This window comes from Pleurodeles waltl, unplaced genomic scaffold, assembly GCF_031143425.1.
Source record: "Pleurodeles waltl isolate 20211129_DDA unplaced genomic scaffold, aPleWal1.hap1.20221129 scaffold_67, whole genome shotgun sequence".
NCBI classification, from domain to species: Eukaryota; Metazoa; Chordata; class Amphibia; order Caudata; family Salamandridae; genus Pleurodeles; species Pleurodeles waltl.
In genome coordinates this window covers 775,946-795,512 of record NW_027150384.1, presented here as the reverse complement: position 1 = coordinate 795,512, position 19,567 = coordinate 775,946, and the positions used below count along the sequence as shown (strand labels likewise).

Here is a 19,567-nt window from a genome sequence, read left to right as displayed (position 1 = left end):
GCAAAAACATGGAACGAGGGTACCCAGGACTCAGGTAAGAGGAGTGGGATGGAGGGCTCTGAGCTGAGGCCAACTTACATTTATTTGTTTAAAGAACTTCATAAGCTTTGTATTTCGCAAAGCTGGAACAGTTTAGAAAATACACAAAATTGCAAATTAGCTGGCTACAACTGAGTCGTGCAGAATAGTCTAGTGGTGTAAAGTGCAGTGGCATAGAGTGGTGCGGAGTGGAGTAGTGTGGTGTGCAGCTGTGTAGAGTGGTGAAAAGAGCAGAGTGGTTGTGGTGTTATTACTATTTCTTTATTGTGTTTATCTCAGCATGGTTTCCCTTTATATGTATTGTGTTTCTTTTAGTTATGTATTTCTCTTAGTTGGTTTCTCCCAATGCTTCCCCTGCCTTCCTTTAGGCTCATAGACTCTCTGGAATTTGGAATGCTGGGGGAGTCTGGGAAGGAGATGTGAGGAGATTGGAGGATCTTGACTTGTGGGTGGATGAAGTTTCTTTTACGCATCAAACTGGAAATAAACGTACATTTAATCAACTACAAGTGTCAACTTGAATTTCTGCCTTGGATGACAGATTCACTAAATTTTGGCGACGAGGGTGGTTCGAGACTTTTGAAACTGTACCTTGGAAACTTCAACATCTTCATTTATTCAGCTTCTAACGTTAAGAAAAAAAAAGGTACTGTAATTTTTTTTTCCTCTGTTTTTTGTGGCTCACATTTTTTTTATTTTTATTTTTTCAACCTGTTTTTGAGCCACATGGTAATTCTTTTCGTGTCTATTTATAAATTTAATAGACGCGTCTTTCAACTGTCTCCTTTCCTCGTGCCTCTGGAGACGCGTGCTGTTGATTTTGTTGCCAAAGCAACGTGAACGCAAGCCTTTCTTTCCCGGCCGCGCTCTCTTGAGATACACGCGCTGTTTATTTACCTGCTGTTGAATTTGTTGCCATGGCAACGTGAACGCGTGCCTTTATTTCCCGGCCGCGCTCTCTTGAGATACACGCGCTGTTTATTTACTCGGCTGTATTCAAGGGAAACACGCTCCACAGGGGATACGACGACTCGTTTTTCAACTCGAGTTATTCAACAAATAAACAGAGTTTAGCTCTAAATTATCCGTTTAAAACTGCTATTTTATTACGTTTATTTTTGGAAACAAGTTGGCCTGCTCTACTCTGTCATTGTTTTTTTCTGGATATTTTATTTCTTTTAAGTGGCACTTCATTTTCTGTGTTACATTTTTTTGTAAATTTTTTTTTCTTTCCCTGTAATAATAAGTGATTATGCAGAACATTACACCTCCACCATTTTTTCTTGCGCTTCCTGGAGAACCTCCTATATCGTGGCAAAAATGGAAAAAGGTTTTCCTGACTTACATGCACGTCTGTGGCAGCAACCTATCCTCTGAAAGAAAGACTTCTGTTTTACAACATTGTCTTGGTGCGGAGGGTCAAGAAATCTTGGAAACTTTACCTGCAATAACAACATCAGATGGTGCGGAAGGTGACAACTCTTTGAATGAATTTGATTCTACTTTACTTAGACTGGACAATCACTTTCTTCCCAAAGTTTCTATCATTTTACAACGTTACTATTTTGGGAAACGTAAGCAGATGGATGATGAATCTATTGAAGATTTTGGCACAGCTTTACGCAAACTAGCTTCATCATGTAACTTCGGAGAAAATCTAGAAGAACGTATTAGAGACCAATTCATGCTTGAATGTAAATGCGACAAAGTAAAAGAAGCATTATGGGTCAAAAGTGATCCATCACTAGATGAAGTGTTAATCATTGCTAAGCAAGTTGAACATTCGATGGCTTGTATTGATAATTTGAGGAAATCCAAAGGTGTTTCTATGGAGGTCCAAGCTATAAATACAAAAACTAATAACAAGTTTCAAGCAAACATTAGAGCAAAACTGATGTGTTTTAGGTGTGGTTCTACAACTCATTTAGCTAATAGCCAAGATTGTCCTGCTATTCATATTATTTGTAACAAATGTTCCAAGAAGGGACATTTTGCTAAGTATTGCAAATCATTTTCTAAGTCTAAAGTCAAAGTTCAGGAAATTGATTGTAATGATGATCGAGATTTTGTTCTTCAGATTATTTATGATGTTAACTGTGTCGCCAATAATACTTGTCAGTACCCTTCGGATTTTGTGGATGTCAACGGAACATCTATTTCTATGATGATGGATTCGGGCGCAAAACTTTCCTTAGTATCAGTTTCGGATTTCACTAAGCATTTTATGGGAAGAGTTTCTTTACTGGATCCTGATATCATTCCCTACAGTTATGGCGGTAAACCTATTGAGCTCAAGGGTTACTTTGAAGCCGCCATAACCTTTAAAGGGAACACAATTTCAGGGAAAATATATGTTCCAGTTGTTGGTGACACAATTCTGAGTTGGCCACATCAGAAGATGCTTGGGATTATATTAAATCCAAATTCTATTCCTCAAGTATTAGTTCAAAATGTTTGCAGCATCAAAGACGACATCATAGGTGAATTTTCTGATGTATTTTCTTCTAAAGTAGGGTGCGTTACGGGATACAAACATCGTATTTGTCTTAAGGAGGGTGTCAGCCCTGTAGCGTGCAAAGTAAGAAAAATTCCTTTCACTTTACAAGACAAGGTTAAATCTGAATTACAAAGGTTACAATCTGAAGGCATCATTGAAGAAGTCGAGGCTGCACAATGGGTCGCCCCCATTGTTGTTGCTGTGAAGAAATCGGGAGATATTAGACTTTGTGTGGACCTTAGACATCTCAACAAAGCTGTGATTGAAGACAAATTTCCTTTACCAAACATAAATGAAATGGTCTGTCTTTTAGGAGAGGCAAAATATTTTACGACATTAGATTTGAGTTCAGCTTATCACCAAGTTCAATTGTGTGAAGAATCAAAATTGTTGACATCTTTCATCACTCCCTTTGGTGTGTTTAAGTTTAATAGGATGCCATTTGGTTTGTGCTCTGCTGCTTCTGTATTTCAAAGACTAATGTATCATATTCTTGGGAAAACTGATGGTGTTAGATTTTTTCAAGATGATGTTCTCATTTTTTCTAACACTCTTGAACAACATCTTTCCAAAGTTAGAGAAGTCTTAAAACAATTTCGTAGTAAGGGAATCACATTCAAGGGAGAAAAATGCAAGTTTGCATGTTCAGATATCACGTATTTAGGACATGTAATTTCTTCTCAAGGTGTTAAACCGAAAGAGGATCTAGTTAAAACTGTAGTTAAGTTTGCGGATCCTGTTAAAAGAGAAGATGTACAAGTTTTCTAAGGCATGGCGGAATTTTATTCCAAATTTGTTCCTAATTTTGCCAGTAGGTCTTGCTGCATTAGAGAGTTACTTAAGAAAGGTGTTGATTTTGTATGGTCAGAGGCTTGCAAGAAAGAATTTGAGGATCTAAAAAATGCACTATCTTCTGCTCAATGTCTCAACAGTTTTCGCCCAGGGTTTCCCTGTTGGATTATAACTGATGCCTCAGATAAGGGTTTAGGAAGTGTTCTTAAGCAAAAGTATGATAGTAAGGATGTTACTATTGCATTTGCTTCCAGAGCGTTAAGGGGAGCGGAGTCGAGGTATTCCACCATTGAAAAAGAAGCACTAGCTATCTACTGGGCTATAAAGAAGTTTAAACAGTTTCTATGGGGATCTAGGTTTGTTGTGCAATCTGATCATAAGCCTTTACAAGAGATTTTTGATAAGAAGGGTCTAGACTGTATTTCTTCACGTATTTGCAAGTAGATTGTTGGTCTTCAAGACTTTCAATTTTCTGTCAGATATGTCCCTGGATGTGAGAACCGCACAGCTGACTGTTTGTCAAGGTTAAGATCTTTTAGCTGGGACCAAGATACGGATTGTAGCACATGGTGGGTTGATGAGGATGTGAAAGTGTGCATTTTGACTGATGGTTGTATCACGGAAGATGAGTGGTTAACGGAGTTTAGTAATGATACTAGCTTGAAACGGGTAAAGGATTTGATCGAATCTAATTGTGTTCCTGCTGACTGTGATGAAGAGAATGTGTATAAAAAAATTTGGAATTAACTTTCAGTTGAGAATGGTTTGGTTTTTAGGAGTGGAAGATTAGTACCTCCATCTGGTTTGCGTGAAAGATTGTTACATCTAGCTCATTTGGGTCACTATGGTATTTGCAAGACAAAAGAACGGTTGAGAGAATTTTATTGGTGGCCGAGAATGGATTTAGCGTTGGAAAGAGTTGTTCGCGACTGTGTGGAATGCAAATTTGCAGATAAAACTTTCAAGTGTAGGTCACGTCCATTAGAAATCAGGAAAATTCCTAATGAAGTGTGGGAGGATGTTGCAATGGATATTATGGGTCCTGTTGTGTGTGGTTCAACTTCTAAGTATATTGTTGTTGTAATGGACATGTTGTCTCATTGGCCAGAATCAATTACTAATTTTCTTTCAGGGGTATTTTCTAGAGAAGGATATCCCAAATGCATCATAACAGATAATGGGGTTCAATTCACCTCTAAGCACATGTCTGAGTTTTTAGCATCTAGAGGCATATTGCATAAGAAAAGTGCTCTATATCATCCTGAAACTAATGGTATGGTTGAGCGCTTTAACAGGACATTGAAGGAAACTATTCAAGTAGCAAGATTAACAGGATGTAATTGGATGGAAGCTGTTAAATCTAAAGTTGAGAGTTATAGGTTTACACCACATTCCAGTACTGGCCAATCTCCATTTGTATTGTTCAAGAAAAGAGTGCCTAACACTAGCATAAATCCTTCACGGGTGAATAAATATGTTAGTAAAGAGTTGAACCATGAGAAAATTAAAGAACTAGCTGTGACCAGGGATGAGATTTTACAGGAAAAAAGGAAATTGACATATGATCGTCGTAAAGCAGTCAAACCTCTTGTTGTTGCAGTTGGTGATTCTGTTAAGATTAAGTTGCCGAAAATAAATTGTGCAACATTTTCTCATTATAGTAAAATCTTTAAAGTTATCAAAGTGTTTAAAGGTGCTATTAAAGTGGATGATGGGTGTGTTTGGAATTTGAATAGAGTTGTGAAGATGTAAAAAAAAAATATATATATATGTATTTATTTATAATTTAGGGGGAAGATAGTGTGGTGTTATCACTATTTCTTTATTGTGTTTATCTCAGCATGGTTTCCCTTTATATGTATTGTGTTTCTTTTAGTTATGTATTTCTCTTAGTTGGTTTCTCCCAATGCTTCCCCTGCCTTCCTTTAGGCTCATAGACTCTCTGGAATTTGGAATGCTGGGGGAGTCTGGGAAGGAGATGTGAGGAGATTGGAGGATCTTGACTTGTGGGTGGATGAAGTTTCTTTTATGCATCAAACTGGAAATAAACGTACATTTAATCAACTACAAGTGTCAACTTGAATTTCTGCCTTGGATGACAGATTCACTACAGTGGTGTAAAGTGGTGAAGAGTAATGTGGTGTGGAGAAGAGGGACAAAGAGGACACTGGTGTAGAGTGGTGGATTGAAGAGTGTAGTGGTGTAGAGTAAAGTGGTGCAGTGTAGAGTAGAGTGCAGTGGTGTAGAGTAGAGTGGTGCGGAGTAGAGTGCAGTGGTGTAGAGTCGAGTGGTGCAGAGTAGAGTGCAGTGGTGTACAGTAGAGTGGTGCAGAGCAGAGTGCTGAAGAGTAGAGTGCAGTGGCATACAGTGCATTGGCATAGAGTAGAGTGCAGGGGTGTAGAGTAGAGGGGTGCAGAGCAGAGTGTTGAAGAGTAGAGTGCAGTGGCATACAGTACAGTGACATACAATGCAGTGGAATACAGTGAGGTGGCATACAGTGCAGTGGCATACATTGCATTGGCATACAGTGCATTGGCATTGAGCAGTGTGCAGGGGTGTAGAGTAGAGGGTGGGAGTGAAAAGAAGCAACACAGAGGGGTAGAAAAGAATGGAAGCAATATAGAAGGGGTGGGTGGGAGGGAATAGAAGCTACATAGATGGTGACTGGGGAGATGGACTGGAAACACCAGCACTAATATGGAGTGCTTGAACAAAGAAAATTAGCACCAAAAACAGGATCAGTGGATGGACACAAGTACTTGGTACATGCTCCAAGGGAGGGCCAAAAACAAGAAGAGGAAGTGAGGCCTACATGTTGTGACAAATGGGGATGAAGGACTTGTCTTTTCTTATGGTTTGCACTCTATGGTTATATGCTTTCTAACCAGGGCAATGTGTGTGTGGTGGGTTATGGGATATTAAGTATGGGGCTGCCTGTGTCGTACGCAACACAACAATTTAGGCGTGCAGGGGCTTAGTACCGCATTCCTCTGTCCTACGGCACACTCCCTCACCCCCATGACCACGTTGCCTGGGGGGGTCTAAGATGTTAGAAAAGGGACCTGTCCACTCTCCCTGGGCTGCAGGCGTCCAGTGGTAGTGGGCAGCTGGGAAGGGGCAAAGGGTTAAATACCTGTTGACCTTGGCTCCCATCCTCTTTTGACAGCTTCTAGACAATACCCATCCTACCCTCACCCACTGGATTTATTTAAAGAGTATGATTGCCTGTATATTGGCAACGTTTTTTTCCATTGTTTTGTTTCGCAGCCTGAGTTACAGGGCGATCCAAAGGAATTTGGTGCAGAAAGCAATCATGGCGGAGCACAAAGGGGATGCTCCATGCCAGCTCCTGGGGAATCTTTACGGCAGGACCGCGGGATGAAAGCAACAGTGCCCCGTTAGTCCAATGGACAGTTGTAAATCTGAGCAACCGGGGCCTTGCCTTGGACAGCTTTGTCACTACACGTGAGTTTGGTTTTATCGGATTTACAGTGTGGGAAACCCCCAAAAATGTATAACTCTTGATGGTGTGTAGTCCAGGCACTCATTGTCTAATCAGGTGAGTGATGAGCATAGGTTTCTCATCCAATGGCTGCGCTTGGATCATCAGTAAGGTAACCCAATTTTGTCTTGCCTACATAAGCAATAATAAACCTGCAGTCAACTTCTCTCCAACAACTGGTGTGGCCTTGTCTTTTCTTATGGTTTGCAATCTATGGTTATATGCGTTTCAGCCAAGGCAGTATGTGTGTGGTGGGCTATGGGATCCCGGGGCTGTGAGGGAAACGCTGAAGCTAACAAATGATAAGCTGTGGGCGGGCTGTAAGCCCACTGAATGTAAACAACATGTCTCACAGAGACAGGGCATGTGCTGTCCAGGTGGAACCTAAAAAGGACCTGGACTGCTCATCTGGACTCATGGAATTCTGAACGTCCATGGCCAGACTTTATTTGAGAAGTCACTAAAACAGCTCTCTATGTATACTGGTCCTAGAGATGAGAAGTAACGTGATATGGATCTAAAGTGGTCAGATTACTTAACATTCGGAAAACTTGTTAAATAGCACCCACGTGGCGTGGGAGAGTTGTGAGGGCCTCTAGTAAACGCTAACTTTTTTGTAGTTTTACATAGCGCCAACGTAGCACGGGGCATTGCAGCGCTTTACATGAACACCGGATTACTTACAGTAGGTCAGAATTTAAGTATTAATTAAGTGATAATTTCTCTGAAAGAGTGCTGTCCAGTGCCCACTAACTGTTATTTATTTACAACACTGAGAATATCTATTCAAGTTATTTCAGTAGGTTATGTCATTCATTTCTGAATCTGAATTCTTGTCCGAAGATAAAGTGCCACCTTGCGGCTGGAAAATGAATGGTTGCTAGAAAGAAAAAGATAAACAGCGGCTCTGGGCAACAGCCTGAACATTTGTGCAACTGTCAGAGAAATATAATTTGGTTGGGACAAAATGTACACTCACGGTTTACGATGTCACTTCCCAAATCATTTTCTAAATACAAATTTATTCGATCTTTTCGAGTTCCTTACTCGAACTATTTATTGTTCAATAGAAAGATAAATCTTACACTTTGCTTACAAACCTGAATGCATAGCACTCTCAATTGTGACTTCCACCCGTGTTTCTACATGCAGACAGCCAGAACACACATGAAAATTTATAATATTCCAAAAGGGATGGTTGTGTCAGAAGTGGGATTCGAACCCACGCCTCCAGGGGAGACTGCGACCTGAACGCAGCGCCTTAGACCGCTCGGCCATCCTGACAGATGTACATAGCTCTTTCAAGTCGTTTTATTATATGTCACAAGAACCAAGAGTTCATGGATGGATTTCTTGTATCTGCGAACCACGACTGTCCCTTCAGAGGCCTTTGTGTGTCTGAATTGTACTCCGAGGGGGAGCCCCCCACTCTTTCAGCAGGTGCACGAGCCAGGCTGCCTTTGCTCATATCAGCTTCAGCCTCCTTCAAAACCTTCGGAAAAGAGACTGCCAGGGGTGTCCCTGAGGTGAGAGGAGTCAATTAGAAGGTGGCTGGGCTGTGCTAACAAGAGTAACAGAAGGGGTGAGGGCAGGGTGGGATTGGTCAGGCGGGCAATGGCCAAAGGGCCTGTGTGAGTTGTAGTTGTGGGGGCCGCTTTTTAGGGCAGAGTGGGGGCCGATTTGAGATCCATTTCTGCCTGTTCAGATGCTACCAGCGGCCCAGTGGGGGTCTAAGCGGCCTTTCTGGAGGCCTTGTTACCTTCCCTTCACCAACAGGACAGGAGTCATCAACCCCAGCACCCCCCACTCCACCCTAGGCCCGCACATTGATCCAAAAAGCTAACTTGGGCCGGCTACGGGCACATTAATGTATGCAGATTGAGCAGGGGGCCTGAACAGGAGTTGCCTCAATGATATTCAGCTGTGGTTCACTAGTGTAAAACAATCCATGCACCAGGAGTGCTGGCAAGGTTTACTTTTTTAAAAATCTCAGTGGAGCTAAGAAAACAAAAGTTATACTCATAGATCTTGACAGCTAGACAGATCATTCTGTTTATCCTAGGAGATTGATTTTAAATGATGGTACGTACTCAGTGCTTAATTTGTGCTTGTTCTTTCTGGTGTGGGGCGCCGGCACTTATTTTTGAGGGTCAGCACTTATTTTGTCTGCCTCAAGCATTGACTGCGAGCAAAAGACATATGGGAAAGACGGAGGAAGAGGAAAACGAAAAAGCATCACGAAAGGAGAAAGCAGAAAGCTGCAAGAGTGAGCTGAAGGGGCAGGGAGTGGCTGTAAATAGATTGAAGAGGCCCGAGGTGGCTTCAGGATTAAGCTGCCTCAGTATTCCATCTTCGCACATTTAATTGCAGCAGTCACGTGTTTTCGAGGAGAGCTTTGAGCACAGGCATGTTTTTATTTACAAATTAAGCACTGTACATAGTATTTATACACTCTCACTTTCTCATGTACCTTAGGCTCCTATGTTAATGTTGCTTTAAGCTAGTGCCCAATAGAGTGTATGGTACCTCCTTATCTTAAGAAAATGATTTGAAATGTAGTATGCATTTCTTATGCACTTTACTTGCCTATCCTATGTGGATGATATGAATGATGGAATGTACTGTTTATGCACTTTCACTTTTTCATCGATTCTAGGTTTTTATGATAGTGCCGGATAATGCGCCATTTATCATCTCATGGCGGCGGGTGAATTGCTACGAGGTATTCATCTTAAAGGAGGTGGCTGACTTCATCATAATGAAATACGGCACTTTACTAACAGTGTAGCATGTTCACTCCTGATAGCAGCTCTTCTCACAACTTTTTCCACCGATTGCTGACAGGTGAGCTGTCCTAGAGTGGTCATCCTTAATTGCTTATACATAGGTAAATGGTGATTTATGATGAGAAAATGTATCTCTGTTTGTATATTTAACCTACATAATCTGTTTGATTTTATTTTGTTCTACTTGTGCAATATAGTGTTTTAGATATGGGCAGAAGATGATTTTTGATGTGGGGATGCGCCTTTGGTCGCATATATCACTTTTCTTATCTTCTTTTAATGTTTTGCCTGTGCAATTATTTTAAGTAATCACAATAAAGCTCATTACACACTTTTCTCAGTAAGGAGTCACACCTCGCTCTTAATAGGGTGGGAGGGAAACAAGAGAATCAGTGTGCCAGCCTGGCTGTAAAGTGCTGGGCCGGGGGCTGGCATCTGCCCACAATGCCCTCGCCTAGCGCCCGCCCTGCGTCATTACATAAACACAGCGGACCTAAGTGCATGGCATAAGAGGGAGCCGAGAGAGGTGCCTGGCTTTGTAGGAAAGCACCCCAGATTCTTATTGGCTAGAGATAACAGACTCAACCCTCACAACCAGGGAAGAGGGGGTGAATTCTGAGATTACAGATAAGTAGACGCCCCCTGGCGGAGAGGTCGGGCATTGCACCTATAAGTGCTCCTTAAACCCTGTCGCCCTTTCATGCTGCTCTGGAGCAAACACCGGTCCAGCCCTAACCGGGCATTATCTCTCATTAATGCTATACCCTGACGTCATAACTATTTGGTGTCCGTGTCTATATCGAATTTATGTGGTCAAAAACCCCAACTCATCTGTGACTGACCTCTAAATAATTTACAAATATCTCTGAAAGAGAAACACATTTGTCTTTTTCTAATAAAAACCTTTAAGGCCCGGGTGAAATAGGGATTAGAGTTGCATTAAATTAACAGGCTCAGACCGTCGCAAGTAATAATGTGTGTAGAGTTGTGTGAAGGCTGTTGCCTTTCTCTCTGCAGCTTTGAATAAAAGGAATCAGATATTTCCTAAAATGAGACTCTCTGTGTCAGAAAACCAACCTCCTCCTCCTGTTCTCTGGGATTGCCAGGCTGTGTCCAAGGGAAATACGGACAAAAATAATATTCAGAATACTGTACATCACGAGGGATGGTGAACACAACACATCCCACATAACTCTCACACACATCTGGCTCGTTGGTCTAGGGCTATGATTCTCGCTTAGGGTGCGAGAGGTCCCGTTTTTAAATCCCGGACGAGCCCTTTAATATTTTATCATATCACTAAATGGATAATTTGAAAAGTAACAAACTAAAAAACAAGCGCTTTTAAGATAAAATACCCTGGGACGGTTTTGTATTTTAAGCCATCACGTGTCGCGCTGCAAGGAAGAAACGGAGCCCTGGACCAAGAGGCAGCTGCAGGGGCCGCCGGGAGGCAGGTCTCCATCACTGCCACATCAGCACCCGGGACATTTGTTAATGTTGCTTGGAGACGAATCTTATTACACCGGGGGCTGCACGTCTTTTGTTAAACCACACTGTGGGAGACAGCAGGGTGAGACGTGGGAGTGCACGAGTGTGAGACACACTGGGCAGGGGGAGGGGATTGTGAGGTCACCAGCAGCAGGGCAGAGACCCGGGGCACAAGCTGGGGTGGGCGCGGGTGAACGGAGCCCCCACACTGTTTTTAGAGCGTGGGCTCCGTTCCCTGTACCGGAGGCTGGCAGAGGCCGAATAGTGCCACCTTGGACTCCATTAAATTAATTGTACAACTTTACTTTGGCACAGAAGTTTTGAATGAAGTGCTTAGAGGCTCCGTCGTTCTGTTTAGCACAGTTAATTTGACGGGTATCTTTGGTGGCACAGCGATGGCAGAGGCTTATTTAGAGGTTTATTATGTAGCACGTCTTTGTGAGGGGTATATTTCGGGGCACAATAATGACACCAGGAATACTTCGAAGTGTTAGTCCGTGGCAGTGGTTGTGATGGGCATATTCTGGGCAAAATGATTCTAATCTGATATTCTGTCTCACTCTCCTGCCATTGAGTGTGGGCGGAGGGGTCCCCCATAGCGGCCACGTTTTCCAGACCCATCGTGATGTGTTGCTCCAGTCCAGTTTTATTTCTTTGAATTCTCGGACTTGTAGTCCTGTTTTATCATAGACTAAAAAAGACTACAAGTCCCAGAAGTCAAAGGAAAAATATGGCCTGGAGCAGGAGATGACGCATGGACCTTGGGAACTTGACAGGGCTGGTATCGACTTCCTCCACTGTCAGAGGGCCACTCAGGTACCTGGACCGTTGCAATGGACCCCTGGCTGAAGCGGGCACCCAGACCTCTGTGGAGAAATGTGTCTAGTAGGCTGTCTCCGGATGCTTGAGGGGGTGTCGCCTCTCTCACGCCCCCTGGGCTCTAGGATGGATCTACATTACCTGAAGAGTTTATATATAGCCAGCTAAAAAGAAATAGCAATGATGGAAGGAGACAATAGACCCTACAATTTAAATTCTCGAAACTTCCTCGTGCCTGATAAGAGGACGGTGTGATCCATGACCTGCCTGCTCGTGAGACGCACTTGTAATACATATGACCCGTACTGCCCTGCTCTGCCCCCTCGCGAGTGTCTGTACTTATACACATGGGCACTGGAGTAACAAAGGCCCCCGTGGTGAAGAGGGAGAGCGAGCTCTAGGGGGCCCTAGAGCTCCCGCGTGAGTCCGGAGGGGGCCCCTGCGTGCACTGTGCAGGGAAGTACGGGAGGGGGCATGAAAGGGTGGTCCCGTGCAGGGAGAGGTCAGACACCTGTGAGGCTGGAGGCACCGGCAGGTGATGCTGGAGTCAGCTGGTGACTGAGGTCCGATGACAGAGCAGCCCTCCCGGCCAGGCTTTTTAGGGGGGGGCGGAGGGGGGAACCTGTAAACTCTTCACTACTGCACTGGACCTCCGGGGTGTTTTTCATGGGATCAGCACAGTCATTAAATGCGATCACAGGCCGCCGAAATAGCTCAGTTGGGAGAGCGTTAGACTGAAGATCTAAAGGTCCCTGGTTCGATCCCGGGTTTCGGCAGAAAGCTTGAATGAAAAACTTAGAAATATAAGACATTGTTTAAACAACAATAATATTATTTCTCTGTCGTGTCCCAGCTCCTCATTGGTTTGTGTCCTTCCTCCTTTGCCCCATCCCTTGTTCTTTCTTCCTTTTCTTTGCGCTCTCCCTTCCTCCTTCCCGGCCTTCCTTCCTTCGCTTCTCACCGCCCTCATTTCGTTATTTACACGTTTCTCATAATTCTGTCTCCCTCCGTCTCACCCCCATCGTTGTGCGTGCGCCTCACACCAGCGGCCCCATCACACTAAATGCGTGACAGATGTGCACCTAGGAGCTCAGTGCCACGTGCTGTGACGTTCACACCGTGGAGCACATTCCCCCTCCTGGGAGTAAAGTACACTCATGACATGCAGATCTGTAACAGCGGAGGGTGATCTCACGTGTGCCCTGTGACTGAGGACACACTCGACTCTCACTCACCGTGTGTCTGTAATTCAGGACACCCTCTACTCTCACTCACTGTGTGTTTGTGTACTTAAGGACACACTCCGCTCTCACTCACTGTGTGCCTATAACTCAGGACACACTCTACTCTCACTCACTGTGTGCGTCTATAACTCAAGACACACTCTGCTCTCACTCACTGTGTGTCTGTGTACTTAAGGACACACTCTGCTCTCACTCACTGTGTGCGTCTATAACTCAGGACACACTACTCTCACTCACTGTGTGTCTATAACTCAGGACACACTCTGCTCTCACTCGCTGTGCGTCTATAACTCAGGACACACTCTGCTCTCACTCACTGTGTGCGTCTATAACTCAGGACACACACTGCTCTCACTCACTGTGCGTCTATAACTCAGAACACACTCTACTCTCACTCAGGAGACACTCTACTCTCACTGTGTGTCTATAACTCGTGACACACTACTCTCACTCACTGTGCGTCTATAACTCGGGACACACTCTACTCTCACTCACTGTGCGTCTATAACTCAGGACACACTCTACTCTCACTCACTGTGTGCATCTGCTGTCACTCACTGTGCGTCTATAACTCAGGACACACTCTACTCTCACTCACTGCGTGTCTATAACTCAGGACACACTCTACTCTCACTCACTGCGTGTCTATAACTCAGGACACACTCTACTCTCACTCACTGTGTGTCTATAACTCAGGACACACTCTGCTCTCACTCACTGTGTGCGTCTATAACTCGTGACACCCTCTGCTCTCACTCACTGTGTGCGTCTATAACATGTGACACACTCTGCTCTCACTCACTGTGTCTATAACTCAGGACACCCTCTACTCTCACTCACTGTGTGTCTATAACTCAGGACACACTCTGCTCTCACTCACTGTGCGTCTATAACTCAGGACACACTCTACTCTCACTCACTGTGTGTCTATAACTCAGGACACACTCTGCTCTCACTCACTGTGCGTCTATAACTCAGAACACACTCTACTCTCACTCACTGTGTCTATAACTCAGGACACCCTCTACTCTCACTCAGGCCACACTCTACTCTCACTGTGTGTCTATAACTCGTGACACACTACTCTCACTCACTGTGCATCTATAACTCAGGACACATTCTACTCTCACTCACTGTGCGTCTATAACTCAGGACACACTCTACTCTCACTCACTGTGTGTCTATAACTCAGGACACACTCTGCTCTCACTCACTGTGCATCTATAACTCAGGACACACTCTGCTCTCACTCGCTGTGTGCATCTATAACTCAGGACAGACTCTGCTCTCACTCACTGTATGTCTATAACTCAGGACACACTCTGCTCTCACTCACTGTGTGTCTATAACTCAGGACACACTCTGCTCTCACTCACTGTGTGTCTGTAACTCAAGACACACTCTGCTCTCACTCACTGTGCGTCTGTAACTCAGGACACCCTCTGCTCTCACTCACTGTGTGTCTGTGTACTTAAGGACACACTCTACTCTCACTCGCTGTGTGCATCTATAACTCAGGACACACTCTACTCTTACTCACTGTGCGTCTATAACTCAGGACACACTCTACTCTCACTCACTGTGTGTCTATAACTCAGGACACCCTCTGCTCTCACTCACTGTGCGTCTATAACTCAGGACACACTCTGCTCTCACTCACTGTGCATCTATAACTCAGGACACATTCTACTCTCACTCACTGTGCGTCTATAACTCAAGACACACTCTACTCTCACTCACTGTGTGTCTATAACTCAGGACACACTCTACTCTCACTCAGGCCACACTCTACTCTCACTGTGTGTCTATAACTCGTGACACACTACTCTCACTCACTGTGCGTCTATAACTCAGGACACACACTGCTCTCACTCACTGTGCGTCTGAAACTCAGGACACACACTGCTCTCACTCACTGTGTGTGTGTAGTGTACACTGATGCACACTTTTAAGCATCGATTCTTCTATTTGCACTAGTGTTTCTTTTACCTCGTGGTACAGAGTATGCAGATCCCTGTGCCCAGAATATGCCCATCACAGCACCGTGGTTCAGAATAACCCTATATAGTGTGCGGGACAATTACTGTGGCACCAAATATACAGGGACCGGAATGGAAACCAGGATCAGCTCAGTCTGGGCAAAAAGTTCAAGCCAAACCCTTTCCCATGCAGCCCGCATGGCAGTGCCAGGGGACCAAGCGGGCAGTCCGGCCCTGGCACATGCCTAGCAAGAGGACTGCTCTGCGGAATAACCCCAGGAAGCGCATCTACGGGGGTTATTGTGCCACCCAATGTACCCCGACGTTGGCACGGCACCTGCCAATCGGAACGGACACGTTCACCAGAATGATTGTGTCATTTCACCTTTAATGTGCCACGGAGGACGCCCCGGACAGCTGCACCGTGGAATGCACCATTCAGAGTTACCGTCGGTGGCACAGAAAATGCCCCTTTTAAATACGGTCATAAAAGTTATAACTTTGGCAGGTCTCAGAGGAGCGCCCCCTGTAGGAGGAGGGCCTCTGCTGCTCTTACTGTCCAGCCAGTGCTTAATTTGTAAATAAAAAGGTGCCGGTGCCCAAGCCCTCCTCTTAAATACGCGGCTGCAGCGTAATCCTGAACCCATCTCAGGCCTCTTCAATCCATATAAAGCCACTTCCTGCCCCTTCAGCTCACTCTTGCAGCTTTCTCCCTTTGTGACACTTTTTCGTTGTTCCCTTCCTTCGTCTTCCTCATTTGTGTCTTTTTCTCGCAGCAAATGCTAGAGGCAGAAGAATAAGCCCCGGCCCTCAAAAATAAGTGTCGGTGCTCAGCACCGGAAACAAGCACAAATTAAGCACTGTGTCCAGCGCACTTTTCCTAGTGTGGCTCGCACTCACGTGCGCCCCCACAGCCCACTCAACAGCTCCACGAAGTGTAGCGCCCACAGTGAGTTTCAACTGCATGTAAGAGAAATCCTCTCTTCCCTGCTGATGTGGCAGGTGTAGGCACCCCCGCCCCCCACCCAACACACACACACACAAATCTGAGTGTTGGGATGAGTGCGACATATTCTGGATTAAAATCCGAAACCAGGCCAGGGTCTTTTTAAAAGATGATGTTGTTTGATTAACCACTTGAAGCATCTGCTTTTTTTTAATTTAAAAAAAGAATTCCAAGGAGGGCTCGTCCGGGATTTGAACCCGGGACCTCTCGCACCCGAAGCGAGAATCATACCCCTAGACCAACGAGCCACTCATATGTCATTGGAATGTGGACGTGTGTGAGGTAGGGTACCGAGCTCCAGATAGCAGCACTTCTGTTTTCACAAGGTGTCGGTTTCCTTTTATTCAAAAGCCGAAGGAGAAGGAAACTTCAATCATGTACCAAGAACACTGTGCGAGAGGCCTCCCCGTGGGTCTGTCACCTTCATACATGTGTGGCCCCATTTCACCTGGAACCCAAGGGTTTCCGAGGAGCAAATATGAAAATGTATTCCACCTACAGGGGTGTATTAAACTATTGCCCACTGGCATCAGAAGTGTTTCTCTTTTCTGCGGCTCACAGTACTTTCAGTCTCTTAAAGACCACAGGCACCAAATAATGAATACGTCACACTCACGGTGTGACACTAATGAGGGATAATGCCCGGTCCGGGGTGGGGCAGATGTGTTTGTTCCAGAGCAGCTGAAAGGGCATCAAGGTTTATGGCACAGGAAGAGGCGCAGTGTCCGAGCTCCCCGCCAGGGGGCGCCTACTTCTCTGGGGGGTTCGGATTCTTGCTCACTGTGAGGCCGTGTGACAGGTTGTGTCTGTCCTCTTTGGTCAGTCAGTGTCTGGGGAACGCCTGAAAGAGAAAGTCCCCTCTGCGGGGGTGGTGGGGACATCACACCTCCTGTTACCCTGGACATCCCCACGCGTACACCCCGGAGGCAATGACGAGGGCCGAAAAGGACAGAGGCCGGGCCATTATCGACGGTGGGTTCGATGCTTGAATCACCCGTGGAGTGAGATCTGACGAGTCAGACACCCAACGGGCCTGGTGAGAAGGGGACGGTGTGGAGGGTCTGAGTAAGATCAGACACCGAAGGGGCCCAGGAGAGAAGGCGGCCAGTGTGGAGGTTACTGAGTGAGGTCTGACGGGTCAGACACCGAAGGGGCCCTGGTGAGAAGGGGGCAGTGTGCAGGTTACTGAGTGAGGTCTGACGGGTCAGACACCGAAGGGGCCCATGAGAGAAGGGGTCAGTGTTGAAGGACTGAGTGAAGTCTGACGAGTCAGACACCGAAGGGGCCCTGGTGAGAAGGCGGCTAGTGTGGAGGTTACTGAGTGAGGTCTGACGGGTCAGACACCGAGGGGCCCTGGAGAGAAGGGGTCAGTGTTGAAGGACTGAGTGAGGTCTGACGAGTCAGACACCGAAGGGGCCCTGGTGAGAAGGCGGCCAGTGTGGAGGTTACTGAGTGAGTTCTGACGGGTCAGACACCAACCGGGCCCTGGTGAGAAGGCGGCGCGGAATGGAGGGGCTGAGTGAGGTCAGACGGGTCAGACACCGAATTGGCCCTGGAGAGAAGGGGGCAATGTGGAGGTTACAGAGTGAGGTCTCCGAGGGTCCCATGGAGGGGAAGGCGTCGGTGTGCAAGCACCGAGTGAGGTCTCTGAGGGTCCCGATGGAGGGGAAGAGGGGCCGGGGTTAGGTCAGGGGCTGTTTCTCCTGCTCGGATGTGGTTGATCTTCGGGAAGAGTCAGAGCATCGATGGAGTTACCGCTTAAAATGTCAGCTCAGTCTCTGGTCTTCAGTGCTGGGAGGAGGCAGCGACCCCCGGCGAGGCTTGTCAGTGTAAGGGAGGGAGTGATGGTGGTGGTGGATGAGTCCTGTGACACTAGGGGTGAACCCTGTGACCCTGGAGTGAGAATTGTGACCCTGGGGATGATACCTTTGAATCTGGGGTGAGACCCGTGTACGTGGGGTGAGACCTCTGAACCTGGGGCTGAGTCCTGTGACCCTGGGGAGGAGACCTGTGGCCCTGGTAATGAGCTCTCTGACCCTGGCGGAGAGTCCTGTGACCCTGGCGACGAGTCCTGTGCGTCTGGGGTAAAACCTGTGAACTCTTTAGTCCTGTACATGCCCCCCACGGTATCTGCAGTAAAATCATTATGATCACAGAGGAATACGTGGCCGCCGAAATAGCTCAGTTGGGAGAGCGTTAGACTGAAGATCTAAAGGTCCCTGGTTCGATCCCGGGTTTCGGCAGAAGTGTTTTATCTGTTCTTATCAGGCAAACATTGCATCACATTATTAGAAACCTGGAGAACAACAGGCTCTCGTATTCCACCTGTGCCCTCCTTCCACGCCTCTCGCTTCTTCCCTTCTTTATCCCTCTTCCTCCCCACCTTCCTTATCTGCACTCCCTCGCTTCCCGCCCTTCATTCCTCCCGCCCTCATTGTCATTATTTCAGTCTCATCAACTTGTATCATTCCGGCACAATCATACTGCTAGCTTGGGAGTTTCCAGGTCTCCAGACACTGTATGCACACTCACGAGGAGTGAGTGACTCCACAGTCCCACTCTTGATGTGACTCACACACTGCAGGCACACTCACACCCAGAGTGACTCCACAGTCCCACTGTCTGCGATGTGACTCACACACTGCGGGTGCACTCACTCCCAGTGAGTGACTCCACAGTCCCACTGTCTGCGATGTGACTCACACACTGCGGGTGCACTCACTTCCAGTGAGTGACTCCACAATCCCACTCTCTGTGGAGTGATCCGACACTGCGGGCGCACTCAACCAGGAGCGGATGCGTGGCTGGGTGGGGCAGCAGGGATGGGGGGAGGGGATGAGGGTGAGGTGGGGGAGGGGGGGGACACGGGAAAAATAATCAAAGAATAATTTTTTTTTTTTAAAACGTACCTCTGCTCCCGTGCCATGCGCCGCTCCTCTCCCGTCGCTGCTGCAGACACAGGCTCCCAGCCTGCCCTGCGCCGATCCTGACAGCACTGGCTGGGAGCGCCCTTGGAAGCGCCCAGCCAGGGCGCTTCCTGGCAGACTGGGAGATTGTGCTGCTCTCTCCAGCCTGGCAGCAGTGCGCATGTGTGTTTGGCCGCCTGAGACGGCTGGCTACACATACCTGGGCAGTGAGGGGGAGTGCACAGAGCACTCCCCTCGGCCCGTCACCCCCCAGTGCCCCGCCCCTTTTACACAGAAAGGATAATAAACCGAGTTTATCATCCTTCCCCTGTAAAAGGATTTGCAGCGGTTGCTGCTGGCGGGGGGATGCTCCTCCCCATACTGAGGAGCCGCCCCATGTTTTCTTTTGCATTTGGATAAATTAAAGATTAAACAAAATCTGTGTAGTCCGTGTTTTATGAATGATATATGCAACATTTCGGACAGTAACTATGCATTGGTCCCTC

At 46.4% G+C, this 19,567-nt stretch overlaps 4 non-coding genes across 4 annotated transcripts; 2 read left to right on the top strand and 2 right to left on the bottom strand.

Moving 5' to 3' along the window:
• Nucleotides 1-8,031: 8,031 nt before the first annotated feature.
• On the bottom strand, nucleotides 8,032-8,114 carry TRNAL-CAG (transfer RNA leucine (anticodon CAG)). Its single transcript has one exon. It is a non-coding gene; the product is annotated as a tRNA-Leu (tRNA).
• A 4,515-nt stretch (nucleotides 8,115-12,629) lies between these two features.
• TRNAF-GAA (transfer RNA phenylalanine (anticodon GAA)) lies at nucleotides 12,630-12,702 on the top strand. Its single transcript has one exon. It is a non-coding gene; the product is annotated as a tRNA-Phe (tRNA).
• A 3,629-nt stretch (nucleotides 12,703-16,331) lies between these two features.
• On the bottom strand, nucleotides 16,332-16,403 carry TRNAP-CGG (transfer RNA proline (anticodon CGG)). Its single transcript has one exon. It is a non-coding gene; the product is annotated as a tRNA-Pro (tRNA).
• A 1,922-nt stretch (nucleotides 16,404-18,325) lies between these two features.
• TRNAF-GAA (transfer RNA phenylalanine (anticodon GAA)) lies at nucleotides 18,326-18,398 on the top strand. Its single transcript has one exon. It is a non-coding gene; the product is annotated as a tRNA-Phe (tRNA).
• The last annotated feature ends 1,169 nt before the right edge of the window (nucleotides 18,399-19,567 follow it).